The sequence below is a fragment of the Acipenser ruthenus genome, chromosome 3 (assembly GCF_902713425.1).
Source record: "Acipenser ruthenus chromosome 3, fAciRut3.2 maternal haplotype, whole genome shotgun sequence".
NCBI classification, from domain to species: Eukaryota; Metazoa; Chordata; class Actinopteri; order Acipenseriformes; family Acipenseridae; genus Acipenser; species Acipenser ruthenus.
The window spans coordinates 72,239,455-72,255,633 of record NC_081191.1 but is presented as its reverse complement, the minus strand read 5'-3'; positions in this window follow the sequence as shown (position 1 = coordinate 72,255,633).

Here is a 16,179-nt window from a genome sequence, read left to right as displayed (position 1 = left end):
TAGCTAAAGAAAATGGGTTCCTTCGAGTTCGTAAGTTCAACCCGGTTTCTAGGCCCCGGGGTCATGGAGATATGACCCCGAAAAGGGTAGTTTTTGGACATTTTTGACAGGGCGTATCTCGGGTTCTGTGGGGGTTAGGAACTTGATTTTTTTTTTGCGTTGGGGCCCCATGGGGCCCCGCACAAGGAGTCACTATTTTTATGGTTCAAATGCCAGGACGGCTTGGCAAAGTGAATTTTTTCGTCATGACATGAGTTTTTGGGTGAACCACCACACCTTTTTAGGGGGTGGTTTGGGGTGCTCCCCTGAGTCTATATCACTTTGAATGGTGGTTCTACGTGCTCGGGTTCGAGAGATATGCCTGAAAATGTGTTTTATAACACTGCCATAGACATGAATGGGGCTGAATACCCGAAAATATATTTTGCAAAGAATTGCTAAGGTGGGTGTATGCGTGCAGGAGTTGTATGGTGGGTGTATGCGTGCAGGGGTTGCATAGTGGTGTGTGCGTGCAGGGGTTGCATAGTGGGTGTATGCGTGCAGGGGTTGCATGGTGGGTGTATGCGTGCAGGGGTTGCATGGTGGTGTGTGCGTGCCAGGGTTGCATGGTGGTACACGTGTGTGGAGGGGAATTGGAGTTCAGGTTTTGCGCACAAGAGGGGCGGGGAAAAGACTGGGAAGGGTAGGGTAAAAGAAAAATTACTATAATCATTTATTTTCACTTTCGACTCCCAGTCTCCTTTCCCTCACTTTATGATTTTATTTTGTGATTATTTAATTATTGTCAAAATAAACGGCCTTCATCTACTCACAGTTGCAGTCTCATTTCTGTCCAAAAAGAACCTGAAACACTACAATATATTGATGGACGTTACATAAGAAAACGAGATGTCCTTTTTTCAGAATACCATGTTCCTTCCCAAAAATGTGTTTTAATATTAGCCTTTAATAAAGGAAAACGACTGCTTAAATAAATTTTCATGTATCTATTTCAGTGCAATGTAGTTTCTTCATGTAATAAGAAATACGTTTTTTTTAACATTTACATTTTTGTTTTTTTCATTAAAAAAAAAAAAAAGATTTCTGGGGAGAGTAAAAAAATACATGAACTTTGATTAATGTACTAAGGGTTACTCTCAAATGAATTCACGATCCAGTTTATGGTAAACTGTGCATGCATAAACTCGGCTGTCAGCTGATTCCCCAAAACTGGGCTGAATTCAGAAATGCTAAGCGGCCCAGAATTTGGGATGTTATCTAAACCAAGGCTGCCCATAATTTGGGACGTTATCTAAAAACCAAAGCGGACCAGAATTTGGGACGTTATCTAAAAACCAAGGCTGCCCAGAATTTGGGACGTTATCTAAAAACCAAGGCGGCCCAGAATTTGGGACGTTATCTAAAAACCAAAGCGGCCCAGAATTTGGGACATTATCTGAAAAGCAAAGCGGCCCAGAATTTGGGACGTAAATGAAAACAGGGGCAGTCTATATGTAAAACTGTGATTACATTAGAGATAAACTAATGTATTCTGTAACAAAACTGCAATAGCGTGTATGTTTTATATTAAAATATATCGCAAAAACGATTATAGATATATGCTACTTGAAAGAAAAAGTACACCACCACAGAAAGCCAATTCTTACATTCGTGCATAACATCATAATTTATATAAAGTAATTCCTCATAGTTTGTAATATCAGTACAGTGTAATACCACATTATATTTTAATGGTAAGATTGTGGAAAGCAGATCACTCTCTCTATCTGATCACAATGTTAAAAATGCCTGCACGCTTTTCCACTCGTGTGACGACATATTCATGTGACAGACATGGACCAATCAAAACGCGAGACTGTTATGCGGTTCCATCCCAAAAACCGGGCCTGTGTCATACCTCATCTACAGTGTAACTTTAATGATGACATAAATATCGTGAGCAAATTAATATAAAATGTTGGTTGGATCATGTTATTACTATCATCACCAATAGGTAGCTAGCTAGCTACATTATTAATATTTGGGGAAATGTTGAAGGTACATCACATACACTGAAATAAATGATTCAATTTTATCAAAATTAATGTATTTAAAGTAATTAATGCCCGTCTTGCTTTCATACCCTTCGCATTCAGGGCCGGTTACATTGAACTAGTATAGCACATGGCTTCCGTTTCATGAATACAGGAAAATGGACCATTGTGCCAAAAAGTTGAAAATTAATTTACAAACCATTTTTAAAAAACATAACTACTTACTAATCCTAACTTTCCCGCCGCATGTACAGTCAGAATCTGAGACTGCGTTCCGACGTGCTGTGTTGATGATACTCGTTCACGTGACATGGCAAATATGGGGTTTTCTACAACTAAGCAACCAAACCAATAAGCCAAAAGGAAAGCGCTGATATCAATAAATCATAAAGAAAGGAATTATGGGGAAAAAAAATAAGATGAACATTTAGAATGGAGGCTTCTTCTGGCTTCATTATGACAGTGAAAAAAAAAAGTAACGCTCTGCCTTGTTTGGCGTCAGTTTCCCAGACTTGGAGATAAAACAGCAACTTTATTTGTTGTGAATTCAGCATTTCATTTACATCATATCTAGGACTTCTGTTTTTCAGGTTTTATTAATTGCATTTTTCGTTGCTTATTTTTTTTTTTTTAGCTATTTTGGAGTTTTATGTAAATCGTTTTTTTTCGGGGCTTTCGTTTTTGATATACTGTATGAAATAAGTGTTTTTGGTTACTTTTCAAAATGCTTGAGCGTTTTTTGTTTTTTTTTCTGTCAAAATACGTATAGTAACTCGACAGTACTTGCACACTTAAGTTGTACCTTCTTTCCATTGTTGTCTTCCACAACGAAATCCCTATGGTCACGGGCACATTATTATTCTGGAGTTTTTGCGTGTAGGCACTTTTGTACATTTCGCCACAATTCTGTTTTAAATCCTCCGTATTTTAACTGTAATACAGCTTGAAATCCCGCTAACAAGCCTCCATCCTGATTGTAATCTAGTTTTAAATCTCGCAAGCGGAGTCTCCAATAGAAATGTAGGAATGTGCTGTCACTCAGTAGTTGGGGCGGGTTTAAAGTATTGGGAACAAATCAATGATAGATGCAAGTCAGGAAGGCGGGGCATTGCCCAGCATGGGAAATGTAATTTTGAATAGTTTCCTATTTGAATACACAGGGTGCAACATTTTTGTGTATTCGATTACCCGGACTGTGGTCCCTTACGCTCCCAAGAATAAAAGGCAAATGCGTGTGCAAAAGCAGACAGCATAACAGTGTAAGCCGGTCAGACAGTCCGGGATATATGAAGGTTATACAAGGCAGCTGTATATGGAACTGGCTGGCTTCTTGTCATATGCAACAATTTCGGCTTTGTTAATATACTTATATAGTCACCATGTACGTGTGATATTTAAGTAGGCTGTGCTTAAAATAGCTTTAAAATATACAAAAGAAAATTATGGAAACTAAAGGTCCAGTAAATGAATGTACACAGAGTGACAGTTGAGGTGCAGTCATAAATACAAGCAATCAAATGACATCACTTTTTTAACATTAAAAAAGTGATGTTTCACTTACACTTTTTGAGGTGTAAATTGTGAATTTCTAATTGACTGAGCAAGTGCTTCACTAACTTTTGATTAATATTACAAAATAAATCAGAGGGAGATCAAGTTTTCAAATATTTATTTGATTTGCAGAGTTAAACATAAATGTTCCATTAACAATTATGTTCTCCGCTTTGACTGTCTCGCAAGACGCTGTGAGACTTTGGGGCAAGCAAGACCCCCCACCCACTATGCTCATTGTGACAAACTCAGAACCGTACTTCCCTTTTCTTTCAAGTACCCTTACATACTATAATAAAATGTGTGTACGGCCCGTGCAGAATTCCGTGTGATGTGACAACTTGCAAATTAATCATTTAGCTCGCTATATTTGGCATATAATTAGCTTTGCGTGCGGTGTGGCTTCCCCCTGCCACACGGTAATTCTGGTCATTTACCGCCGTTTAGTGAATGAGGCCCATAGTGTCTAAATTGGAGAGTAAATCATTTAATGACCCAAAACCTTATCTGGAGCACTGCTCACAGCCAATCGCAGTACTGAAACAGGCTTAGATTGCATTTTAGAGAAAATTGGCACTGGGTTGTCATTTTAACATACATATATAGACACACTTGTTCAGTTTTGATGGAATTTGCTAAGAACTTTTTTGTTTCATATTCTGCGGAATAATAAGTGGTTCGTTCTGCAGAGAGAGAACGAACCACTTATTATTATGGTGAAACTTGGTCTGAACATACTTTTGAACAAGATATTTTGGCATGGCCCACTTGTTGTTCAGAGCTCATTTTATAAAACACTGCTGTGGCCGTGTTTACCACAGTATATACAGCTTTTTAATGTAAAAACTGAACTTATAAATTTTAGTTTGGATGGATTTCTAATTGCAATAGCCCTAAACCATATACTGTATATGTCATAAAGCATTCATTGACACACCACAAGAAGCAGAACTCTTAACTTCCTTAACTCTATAGGCACTTATTAACTTTACTTTGTTTACTTAGAACTGGTTAACTGGTCTGTGGAGTTATTTATCCTAAGGCTGCCCTGGCAGTCTGTCATTTAAAGTGGAGGTATTCTTCCTAGACTTTTATAGAGGTCTACAGTGTTGAAATTTCTCAAGTAAAACCTGTTTTGAGTGCTTAAAGACAGAAGATGATGTGGGTGGACTCCACCCTGTTATGTTCCCATTGGCAAAACACCACACCTTTGTGAGTAATGACATACACCTCCCAATGCGTGAGACTTCACCTTAAAACTAACTGAACAATAATATATTGGAAATATGCCTTTTCACATTAATTACTCTGGATGCAGTGACAACATTGAATTGGACAAGATTTTATTTTATTTTATTTAAGTTATGTAAAGTATACATGGATTTTCCTGGGGTCTATTTGGATTTTCAGTAAATTACCTTTTGGTTCTTTTCTTGTACCTTAATTTGGAATATACAGATATTCTAAAGACAGTAAAGAACTACAAGAAGAAATACACATTTCTGATGGTACAAAATCACTTTCAATTCTAGAGCTCATTCTGAAGTTTCACTCTGTAAATGGGGATTGGCACATCAGTTTATATTACACTACCTCTCTGACTTTCATGTACCGCACAGACCTCACTTAGCTTCCAAATTGTATAGAAAGTATTTTCATATATTTAGTACTATAAACTTCACCATGTTTTGTAATTATGTAATACATAGTAAGAAAACCAGAAACAATGTAAATACCTTGTCTGACAATGTCTTATAAGTTAAAAACAGAAACTTTAGCCACATAGAACACAGGAGGAGGAAAGCACATACTGTACTGTAGAGCCTAATTTTGTCCTTCACTAAGATTTTCACAATTCATGGACATGTTAATAATCTTCCTATTTAAACGTATATATAGATTAGGTTTAGTGTGATATAACTGTGCAAGAATGTTTACCATTTTGTGTAGGACAAAACAAGGCCTCCTGTCGGTAACAATAGTCTTCCCTCGTGTCAATCAATTTCTGCTATAGCCCTCCTCTCCAGTCCATATTTACTATATATAAGTAGTGAAGGTAGAGTCTCTATTGTAATACAAAATACTAAAATCTTTGAGCCAAACATTCAGTTTTAATGGCTTACCAAAAAAGTTTTGATTAATGTGAACCTGATGAAGACACGTTAGGTGTCAAAACGCATTGTTTGTTTGTCTGTTTGTTTTACGACCATGTTTTTAACAAGTAAAGAATTATTTTTTGATGACTATAAATGAGCAGGAGTTAAGTATTGAATCCTTCTGAAGAAGAACAATGGTGAGAGTGTGACTATGACTGTCCCTACGGAAACTCTTGGTAAGCCATTAAAACTGAATGTTTGGCTCAAAGATTTCTGAATTACCGTAGAGACTCTACCTTCATGTGCATGTAATTACCTTATACTGGTCAGCACCTCTTCAATATTAAGCATTGCTGATATAAGATTTGCTAATAAACATTAACTGTTTTCTTACATAACATTAAAGCCATGCAACAAATTCAAGGTTTTCGCTCAATTCTGAATAGATCAGGTTTTGGGATTTGCAGCTTCAAGCACTTTACTTTTTGCTTGGGAACTTTCAATTCAGGGTGAAAGGTACAGAGCTTGAATAAGCTCTTTGCATACTGTCTACTGTTGTTTAATCATATAAAAAGGTCCTCTTTCCATCTTATTTTTATTGTCTTTAATGATGCTAACGATCATATAAAAAGCAGGGAAGGACAAGTGAATAAATTTGAAGTTTGAATGAATAAATATACTGTAATTGTGGTGGTTTATATTCAGTACATTTCTTTGATTTACAGAAGAATAGTTTTGTTTTATTTTTAAATATTGTAGTGTACAAGCCATTTTATAAGTGCAAAAACACAGTTCAGGGTGTGCAGCCACTGAGTAATATACCACTCCTCTGTTAAAGGCACTTGGCGTTGCCTCGTTACACAATTACTGCACACCCTGTTGTGTGTTATGTATAGGTGTAGACTTCAAATCCATTTAAATTAGCACCTTAATAACATTCTCTGTGATTATTATGACACTGTTGGAAATGCCAAATGGGATAAAATCCCCCTGTTATTGTCAGAAACATAATAATGTTAAGACATGTACAGCTATGGCCAAAATATAGTTAACTAATTTTGCTTCATAAAGTCAAATGAAACCTGATAAATATTGAATTACCTACCGCTTTGTAGTTTTCCATACTTAATGAAAAAGAGAGAAAAATTGAAAAATGTGGCATTTAAAAAATCTAACATTAAATACTGTACTACTATTATGGCTTCTGGTAAACTTTTGCAATATCATATATATATATATATATATATATATATATATATATATATATATATATATTGGCTCAATCCAAAAATTCTAAGTAATGCAAAACTTTTGGCCATAGCTATAGACACTAAATGTGTTTAAATAGAGGCTGGTATACAAAACATGTATATACTTAGGCATGGCACATTCAATTCTAATTTTCAAAAAGTTTGTATCAAAAAAGTATGTGTATTTATTTAAGTCAGCCAGCCAAGGACTGCATTGCAGACCTTACAAAATCTGAAATGTAGTGAGAGTGACGCCTTGTGGCAGATATTGGTACTGCACAGGAAAAAAGATCTTATTTTCTCCTGCTCGTATAGTAGCAGGGGTGCAGGGGTCGCGGGGGATGGGAGTCGTCACTCAAATAAAGTCTTCCATTTAAAAAAAAAAAAAATTTGCTTAAAAGCTATATAAATAATCGGTATTTATTATAAGTTTCTACGTCGTGTGAATTGTGTCTTGTCATATTTCAGTTTACACAGCTCTGCTTTTGCCACTTTAAATTTATTAATAACCCTCAAAGAAGTCATAACATTCGGGTGCTTTAAGGAATTCGTAGCATTGAACTGGTCGACTGAAACTATGGAGGGAAATAAAAAAGAGTATAGATTCTTATTTGAAGAAAATGTCACCGATGAGGAGGGAATTGTATTTTAAACAGGTCTCTAATTTTGATGCTTTGTAAATGGGTCAAATTGAATCCCCACCTCAAGTAAAGTTTATTTTAATTATGTATTTTTATGTATGCAGTATACATTTATTGATTTAGCTATTTTCATGAACAACTTGCAAATATGCATATTTTTGTATTCTTATTTACATTTTAAGGGTGATTTTTGTTTGTTTGTTTTTTTAATTAAAGTTCAGTGTCTCCACTTCCAGCTCTTATAATTTCTCATCAAAACAAATGCATTTCGGGAATCATTTTAAAACATATTTAAAAAAAAAAAAAAAAAAAAAAAAGTTCTATCATGTTATAATGTCCCCAGTTTTGAATGCCATTGGCATAACAGACAGTGTACTGCCCTCTTGTGAAAATATGCCTTTCCTTTGATGATGGAACATGAAAAGAGGTTGCATCATTTCCAACATGGCCACATGCATTTCTTTAAAAAAAAATCACTTCAAGTGTCTGGAAATCATTGGTTTATTAATTGCCAGTACCGTACATGCTATTATGCTATGATTAAATGTTTTACTGAATAGTATAGTAAAAGTGTATAGTTTTCTTTATACAACAGTTTTTAGTTGTGTTACAGATTTATGTACTAATAAAAATTAGAACAAAAATATACAAAAATACATAACAATTTCAGCTCGGCTGAGTTATGTTATATGCAGATAAAATTATTTCTTATGTAATTCTGGTTGTTTCACTAAAACAATTTCAGCTCAATTTCTAATTTTTTTCAAATGCTTGTCCTCTTTCTGTAGAATGACCCACATATTAAGTCTTTATCAATAGCTGAAAGGTGAAAGCTCTACTGTCCTTGCGTAAACTGCTGTTTTAGAAAAATATCCCTCAAGCAAAGATGGTCTTATTACTTATTGAGTACGGAAGCTGTTTAAAATAATCTGGTTGATGATTACCTGCCTGGGGGAGATTTGTTTATGGGGATTTGTGACGACCCCACACTTCTAAATTTAGCACTACACCCCTGTATAGTAGAGTAAACACCATGCATTTCACACACAATTCTGTAATGGTGATTTGCATTGCACATTAAAAACATGTATTTAACATAGTGAATTTCCCAATCACATCATTTTGTTAGTGTAAGTGTATCCATTGATGGCAGAAATACTTAGAACATAAAGCCAAAAAAGTAATGAGGTATGAACATTTTAACTTTTAAAACAATAAAATAAAATAAAATATTCAACGAAGACAAAGATTTTACAATACATCTGAAATACACACCTCTTTCTTTTAAATGTTGTCATTGAAATCTAAGGTTTTATTAATCAGAAAAGAAGCAACTTAAATTCCTTCCATAAGTATTAGACTGAACTACTAACACATATTTTTACAAATACAATTAACTGTGATGTGAATTATTAACCAGAAAGTCAAACATTGTGCAAAGCAATATGCTGTGTTGGTAATAAAAAAAAAAACATCCTTTGACAGTTGTTTGGATGACACTGATGCCCTAAATCAGTGTTTCTTAAACTGGGAGTCCTGATGCAAGGCTATTGTAGGGGGGTCGAGTGATCAAAAAAAAACAAACTGACATAACCTTAAGATTAGGGCTTCTGATTTTAACCGATAAAACATTGATACAAAAATGGAAACACTGCAAATGGTTACTCAATTCACCTGGACTTCACCTCTATTCCCATTGCAGCTGGGCAATGTCCCTCCTTCCTGACTTATAACTATCATTGATTCGTTCTGAATACTTTAAACCCATCCAATTACTGAGTGGCAGCAAAGTCTACATTTCTATTGGAGACTCCGCTTGTGAGATTTAAAACGAGATTACAATTACAGTAGAAGGCTTGTTCACGAGATTTAAAACTACAGTTAGATAGTGAGAATTTAAAACAAAATTGCAAATTGTGGCAAAATGTAAAAAATGCCTAAAAATCCCAGAAGAATGTGCTTGTGGCCATAAGGATTTTGTTGTGGAAGACAGCAAAGGAAAGAAGGTACAACTAAATATGTGCAAGTCCTGTCTGTCGAGTTAATACTATTGTGACAGAAAAAAACACAATATAATTTTATACAGTATATACAAAGCAAAAGCCCAGAAAAAAACAATACACATAAAACTCTAAAATAGATAAAAAATAAGTGCCAGAAAAAAAACAAAAAAAAAACAAACCAGAAGCTCTACTTAAGATCCTTAGCATTACATTACAGCACATATACACTGTAACACAGCAGGGAGGGGGTTAATCCTCCCTGCGTGGAAAACGTGCAAATGCACATTTCTTTTAATTTAATAGTTTAGTTTTATTGTTTAATTAATCTGTTAATTGTTTTATTGTTTAATGATCCCCTGCACCTGGGTGGTAATTGTAAATTAGGACCAGGTGCAGGGTATAAAAGAGAGACAGTCAGTCTGCTCAGGGCTGCTGAGGAGAAGGAGTGCGCTGCTTCCAAGCAGTCATTAAAAGGACAAAGAAGTAAGTTTATAGAACGGTGTGTGTTGGTGTTTAGCAGGTAAACGGCTTAGCCGTCCTGCCCGTAAGTTTAGGTTCCTGTGCTTTTAGTTAGTGCTCATTTAAGAGCTAGGTGTTTATTTTGTGTTTCGATTTGTTTTTTGAATTAAAAATAGCGCGTCAGCGCGTGAAAAATCCATTCTTGCGTCCTGGGTCTGATTTTAAACGGGTAATGAACCGTGAGTGGTGCAAGTCATTTACAACACTTAATCCTTAACAGTAAATGGTGTAATATGAAGCTAGACCTCCTGCTGTGTTTACTAAGTGTCCAGATGTTTGTTTGTTTGTTTGTTTGTGTATATAGTTGTGTTATGTGCTAGTGCTGGTCAAAAAAACATTTTTACACGTTCAGGTTTTTTTGTGTTTCACACGGTTTCTCAATGTGCCACAATCCTTGGACAGTGTTATGATTGTTGCTACAATCATTGGCGAACTCCGTTTGTTTGCAAGTGCATGTACTGTACTTCCAGCTCCCAGAACTGCCTATTGGCTGCAAAATGGGAGAGTGTGGAACAACACAAGATCGGCTGGCAAGATCTGTGGACAATGGAACAGAGCAGGATCAGTTTCTTCATCAGGTCAACATATGATGTTCTCCCATCACCACAGAACCTTAATCTATGGGTAGGAGAGGATCCGTGGTGTCCTTTATGTTCGTCGGCAGCTACATTGACACATTCCGACAGGCTGTAAGGTGGGTCTTAGCTAAGGATGGTTTACATGGCGTCGTGACCAGATGCTGCGATGTTTGGCCTTAGCATTAGAAGACAAGCACAGCATGACCAACAGGTTGCCACCAATTCCAGCAATATATGACACACAAAGAACAACATTCTTCTATCCAGGGGAGCAAATCACCCGAGCCCATGCAGTGTAATGTGGGTGATCACAATACCGAGGTGTGTGCAGAGGTTAATGTAATAAATGTGGCAGATGGGGGCACAATTAAACTCCTGTATTGTTTTGAACTATAAATGACTTCTTCCAGCGCAATTTGCATAATTACCACTCTACATCAGCCATGCTACTATATATATATATATATATATATATATATCGTTATAAATTCACAGACATCAAAACGTACAAATGAATGATTAGTGAGACCATTTGTTATATTATTATTTCGTTATTTAGCAAACACCTTTATCCAAGGCAACTTACAGAGACTAGGGTGTGTGAACTATGCATCAGCTGCAGAGTCACTTACAATTACATCTCACCCGAAAGACGGAGCACAAGGAGGTTAAGTGACTTGCTGAGGGTCACACAATGAGCTAGTGGCTGAGGTGGGATTTGAACCGGAGACCTCCTGGTTATAAGGCCTTTTCTTTAACCACTGGACCACACAACCTCCTATATCACATAGATTACCCTACCGGAAATATCATATTGGTTGTGTGTACTCCATGTATAAAAAAAATAGAAACACGTCATTTATTATTTTTATTATTATATGTTGTGTGCGAAGCTGAAAGGACATGACAAAACACGTGTACTGCAAAAGAAGATGAATGTTTACAGTGTGTAAAAAAACACTTTCAGTCTTCAATTGCATTTTATTTTGACATTCATTTTGTTTATATCAGAATGTTTTATTAGTATGAAAGATTAATAATATGGCATGCGGCTTTTTAAAATAGTATAAATAATCTATGAAAATTATTTTTGCAACCTTGCAACAAATTAGTCAATAAAGTACATAGTTGAGCTGCTGTGACTTTACTTTCTACAGCTGGATCACGTCAATAATGGCTACAGTATATAATATTCCCTCTGACTAGTGTTTTTTGGTTTAGATCGGATTAGTGAGAAAGGTATTTATGTGTAACTACCTCTGCCACCCCCCTAACTTTACCCAGCACACAGTGTGCACAGGGGTGTCTGGGAGTAGGGAGGGGATGCTCCTGAGCAGAGGAGTTTGATAGATAATATTTTATATTCACTACTGAGAGACAAGATGAGCACCAAATAAATCTGGCATGAGAGAAATATATTTAAAAAATTGAAATCTAGGGTAGATTTGATAGCTATTACAAAACATATTCTGCTGAGAAACTTACTGCATTTCTTTATTGTTTCAGTAGCTTTTCATATTATTAAATCATTTAAATAATCTAAAACTTTCAACACTGTTGTTGGATTGAGATGTGGTTTTGGGTCTAGTGTCTTGAAGGCATTTGCTTGTTTTCCCATTAAGGAAGATGTTGCCATTGTTCCCCTTGAGAATAATGGAGTCATTAAATCTTGGGTCATCTTTCTTGGGTCATTGACAGTTCAATTATTACAGAGTCGCTGAGACTCCATATCCTTCTTCTAGTTCAGGGGCTCTCAAACCCGGTTGTGGGGACCCCCTGTGTCTTCTGGTTTTCATTCCAACTGCGCTCTCAGTTACTTAACTAAACCCTTAATTGAACTAATAATTTGCTTAATTAGACCTTTTAATTGTTTTCAGCTCTTAAACAGTTGCAGACTTGAAGTTACTTATAAAATGTTATAGCTAACTTGAAATCTGCAACTATTTAAGAGCTGAAAACAAGTAAAAATGTATATTTCAGCAAATTAACAGTTCAATTAAGGAAGTAATTGAGATCTCAGTTGGAATGAAAACCAGCAGACACAGGGGGTCCCCAGGACTGAGTTTGAGAAGCCGTGTTCTAATTCAATCTGTCATGCGTAAAAAAAACCAATTAAGCAAATGTAGGACAAACAATCCAATTGCATAACAAACTTTAAAAGAGTTCATGCTTTTCATAGGTTCAAGTTTAATTTTGTCATATAAATATGCTCAAAGTTGATGCTTTATCTGTATATAACAGTAATATACAGATACTGGTAAATTCTGAAAATGTTTAAGGTATATTTAATACGGTGTAACAATGAATAAATAATTAATTTCCTTTAGACTTAGGAGTAAAGAAGATTTGTTTGTTTTTTAGACAGCAAATGATGTCCACACAAATATTGAGTTGGGCCTCATTGGAACAGTAAGATGTATTTGTTTTTCTGTTAGACTGGATCAAGGGTCAATTGTAATTTTACTCACTGATTCACTGATATGCTCTAGTATGTTATCAACCCATAATATTCAAACTAAAACAGCAGTTTAAAATGGTTGGAAAAAAGAGAGAAAGGAATTAAAAATAAATCAAATAATCCATTTATAAAGCTAGAGATAGTTAAGAGGAATAGGGATACTATAATATAAAAATGCAAAATAGGTTAAGAGAGTGCCTTTAGTAATTGCATAACCAAGATTAGTGCCTAATACTATGAAAATACATTTTGGGGGACTTCTTGAATTATTGAATCTGATCTGTCCCCAATGAGAAATCAGCTTGTGATAAAGAGAGAAGGAGTCGATGTTGTAAATCTCCCTCCTGATCGGAAAGGACGCTGTGTAACGACGGTGGTATGCTTCCTGCTAGATGGACTGCTTTGACGGTAGGCAGAAACCGGAAGGTGACCATATTAGGGGGAGTGCGTAGTTGCATGTACCCGGAAAGACTCCATTGCAATCAGCTGCGGGACGGCCCTCTATCGGAGAAACCATGGCAACGGGTTGTTTGCAGGGAGGGCTTTGTGGGTACAAAGGGGAAGCAGCTACGTCGCCTTGCTCTGACGTGTACAGACGGCCGGAGCCTGTACTGTTTACCTTTTTGGTTTGTTGTTTGTGTTTGTTTCGTTGTAGAGGAGGAGGGAGCCGCGGACCGGCAGACAAGAGCACGTCTCTGCACAGCACAGCACCACACTCACTGGCACTAGGTTTCCCAGGACTCGAGCGCCCACACTGCCGTGCACGGAGGACGGTGGACGGACAAAGTCTAGTTTTGTTTGTTTTTTTGTTTGGGATTGAAAGCCTGCCGTGTACCCCCCAATACCATCGTTGGTAAAGGGGTGGACTACTTTTGTTATTATTATTTGTTATTATTAAAGACACAGACTGTTTTTGGGAGAAAACGCTGTTTGGACATTCTTTTTCATTCACTGTACAACTGCACCTGACGACACAGCTATACACTGAATTCCTGATACTGAAAAAATGTATTTCAAATTCTTAATGAAATATTATTTTTGAAAAACAAAATATCTCAATTTTTTTTTTTTGGATGGAAACGTTGATCACACTTTTTATTGACATGTAACCGCTATGGGTGAAAGATACAAACATCATATGTAGCACTAAGATCCAAGGATGTCATAATCTGCAGTCACAACTGGTGCTCATTCTTTGGTAGAAGTAGTTAATGCATGATTACAGTTCTAATATGGGTATCTTTCCATAATTTAACCAAAATATACATTAGAACCAAAAATGTTCATCTTTGCTACAATTAAATACATTTCCCAATGTAACAATGTACTGTATATTGTACATTGTGGATAATGGTTGAAATGTTTTTTTTTTTTTTATCTTTAGTGCAATATTTTAAAAAATATCTAAATAAAAAAAGCATTGTGAATTCATGGTATACTGTTAAAAACAATACTTAATACTTAACAACCCTGTCCTTTCATCTTCTATCATCAATCAAATCTAAATCATTAGTCACACCCTACGCAGTTGTCTTGTGTTTTTCATTTTCGTTCAACCTAAGCGACTGCAAGCTAAAAAACATCTTGGTAAAGAGCAAGTAATAATAGCATTATTATTATTATTATTATTATTTATTTCTTAGCAGACGCCCTTATCCAGGGCGACTTACAATCGCAAGCAAATACAAATACATTCAAGTGTTACAATACAAGTCATACAATAAGAGCAAGAGCATGGAATACTTACACCAACTCTCTTCCTCGGATTCGAAGGGTTTCGAGGATAACTTCATGTCCGTATCAGAGCACTCTCCAACAGCGTCAATCCAAGGTCCGATCACCCCGCCACTCTTCCCTCTATCAGGCGTCTCTGCAAAATCCAAACAAGTGCCTCCCGAGCAGGATACCATACCACTAGCAGCTGTTCAAGGAGTTAATCCTCGCCAAATCAAGTGGCTCTGATCTCAGGATATCTCTCATGAGTGTCTGTACTTGAAGGACTGGACTTTCATCAAGCTCATAAAGACTGTCCTCAAAAATGGCAGCGAAATCCCAGCAGGGAGCAATTGAGAATCCCTTTTCATTTTCTATTCAAAAGCCATCTGCCCAGTAGCTCCAAAAGTGACTTTCTCCAACACTCATAGTCTCCACTCCTATTAATATTCCAAATTTAAAACAAAAACTAATTAATCATCGAGACAAAATCTTCATAATTGATTTAATTGACTGACTAAAATAACAGGGTTTCAACTGGACAGTTAAATCCCTCCCTCCTCCTTTCAAAGCAAAAACCTCCTTTCTATCCAAGACAGCTCAGTCTCTTTTTCAAAAAGAGGTTAAAAAAGGATTTATGGTTGGCCCATTTGCAGCTCTGCCATTTCCGTTATTCATGATCAACCCCATCGGCATTGCCCCTCAGAAAATGTCAAGAAAAAAATATCTCATCGTTGACTTGTCAGCACCACGGGGATCAAGCACCAGTAGCATCAACTCGCTCATTCCTCACTATCAATTTCCGCTACATACATTACCATATCAGACACAATTCATTCAATTAAATTGGCAGGTCGCAGTTCCTGGTTAGCAAAAGCAGATATATTAGATGTATTTAAAGTAATGCCAGTCCATCATTGTTTTCGCCACCTGTTCGGGATATGCTGGGAAGATACATTCTATTTTTCTACTCAGTTAACTTTTGGCTGCCGCAGCAGCCCTAAAATATTTGAGACTCTCAGAAGCTTTATTTTGGATACTTCTTAATTCATATCATGTTCCTTTTCTGTTGATCTCTCCTCCCTCAGATCCGCCAGCAGGAGGGATCACCAATTTTAAAAAGTTTATTTTCAGAGGCTGGCGTCCTGCTTTCAGAAGAAAAAACAATCGGCCCCCTTCATTCACTGGAATTTCTAGGAATCATACTGGACACAGAAAAGTTCGAAGCCAGCCTCCCGGTATCGAAACTCGATCATATTCGCTCTTATTCCCAATTTTGCAATTCACATTGTCCCCCAGGGACGGACATTTATATCTTGATTACTTGCTCTTTCATC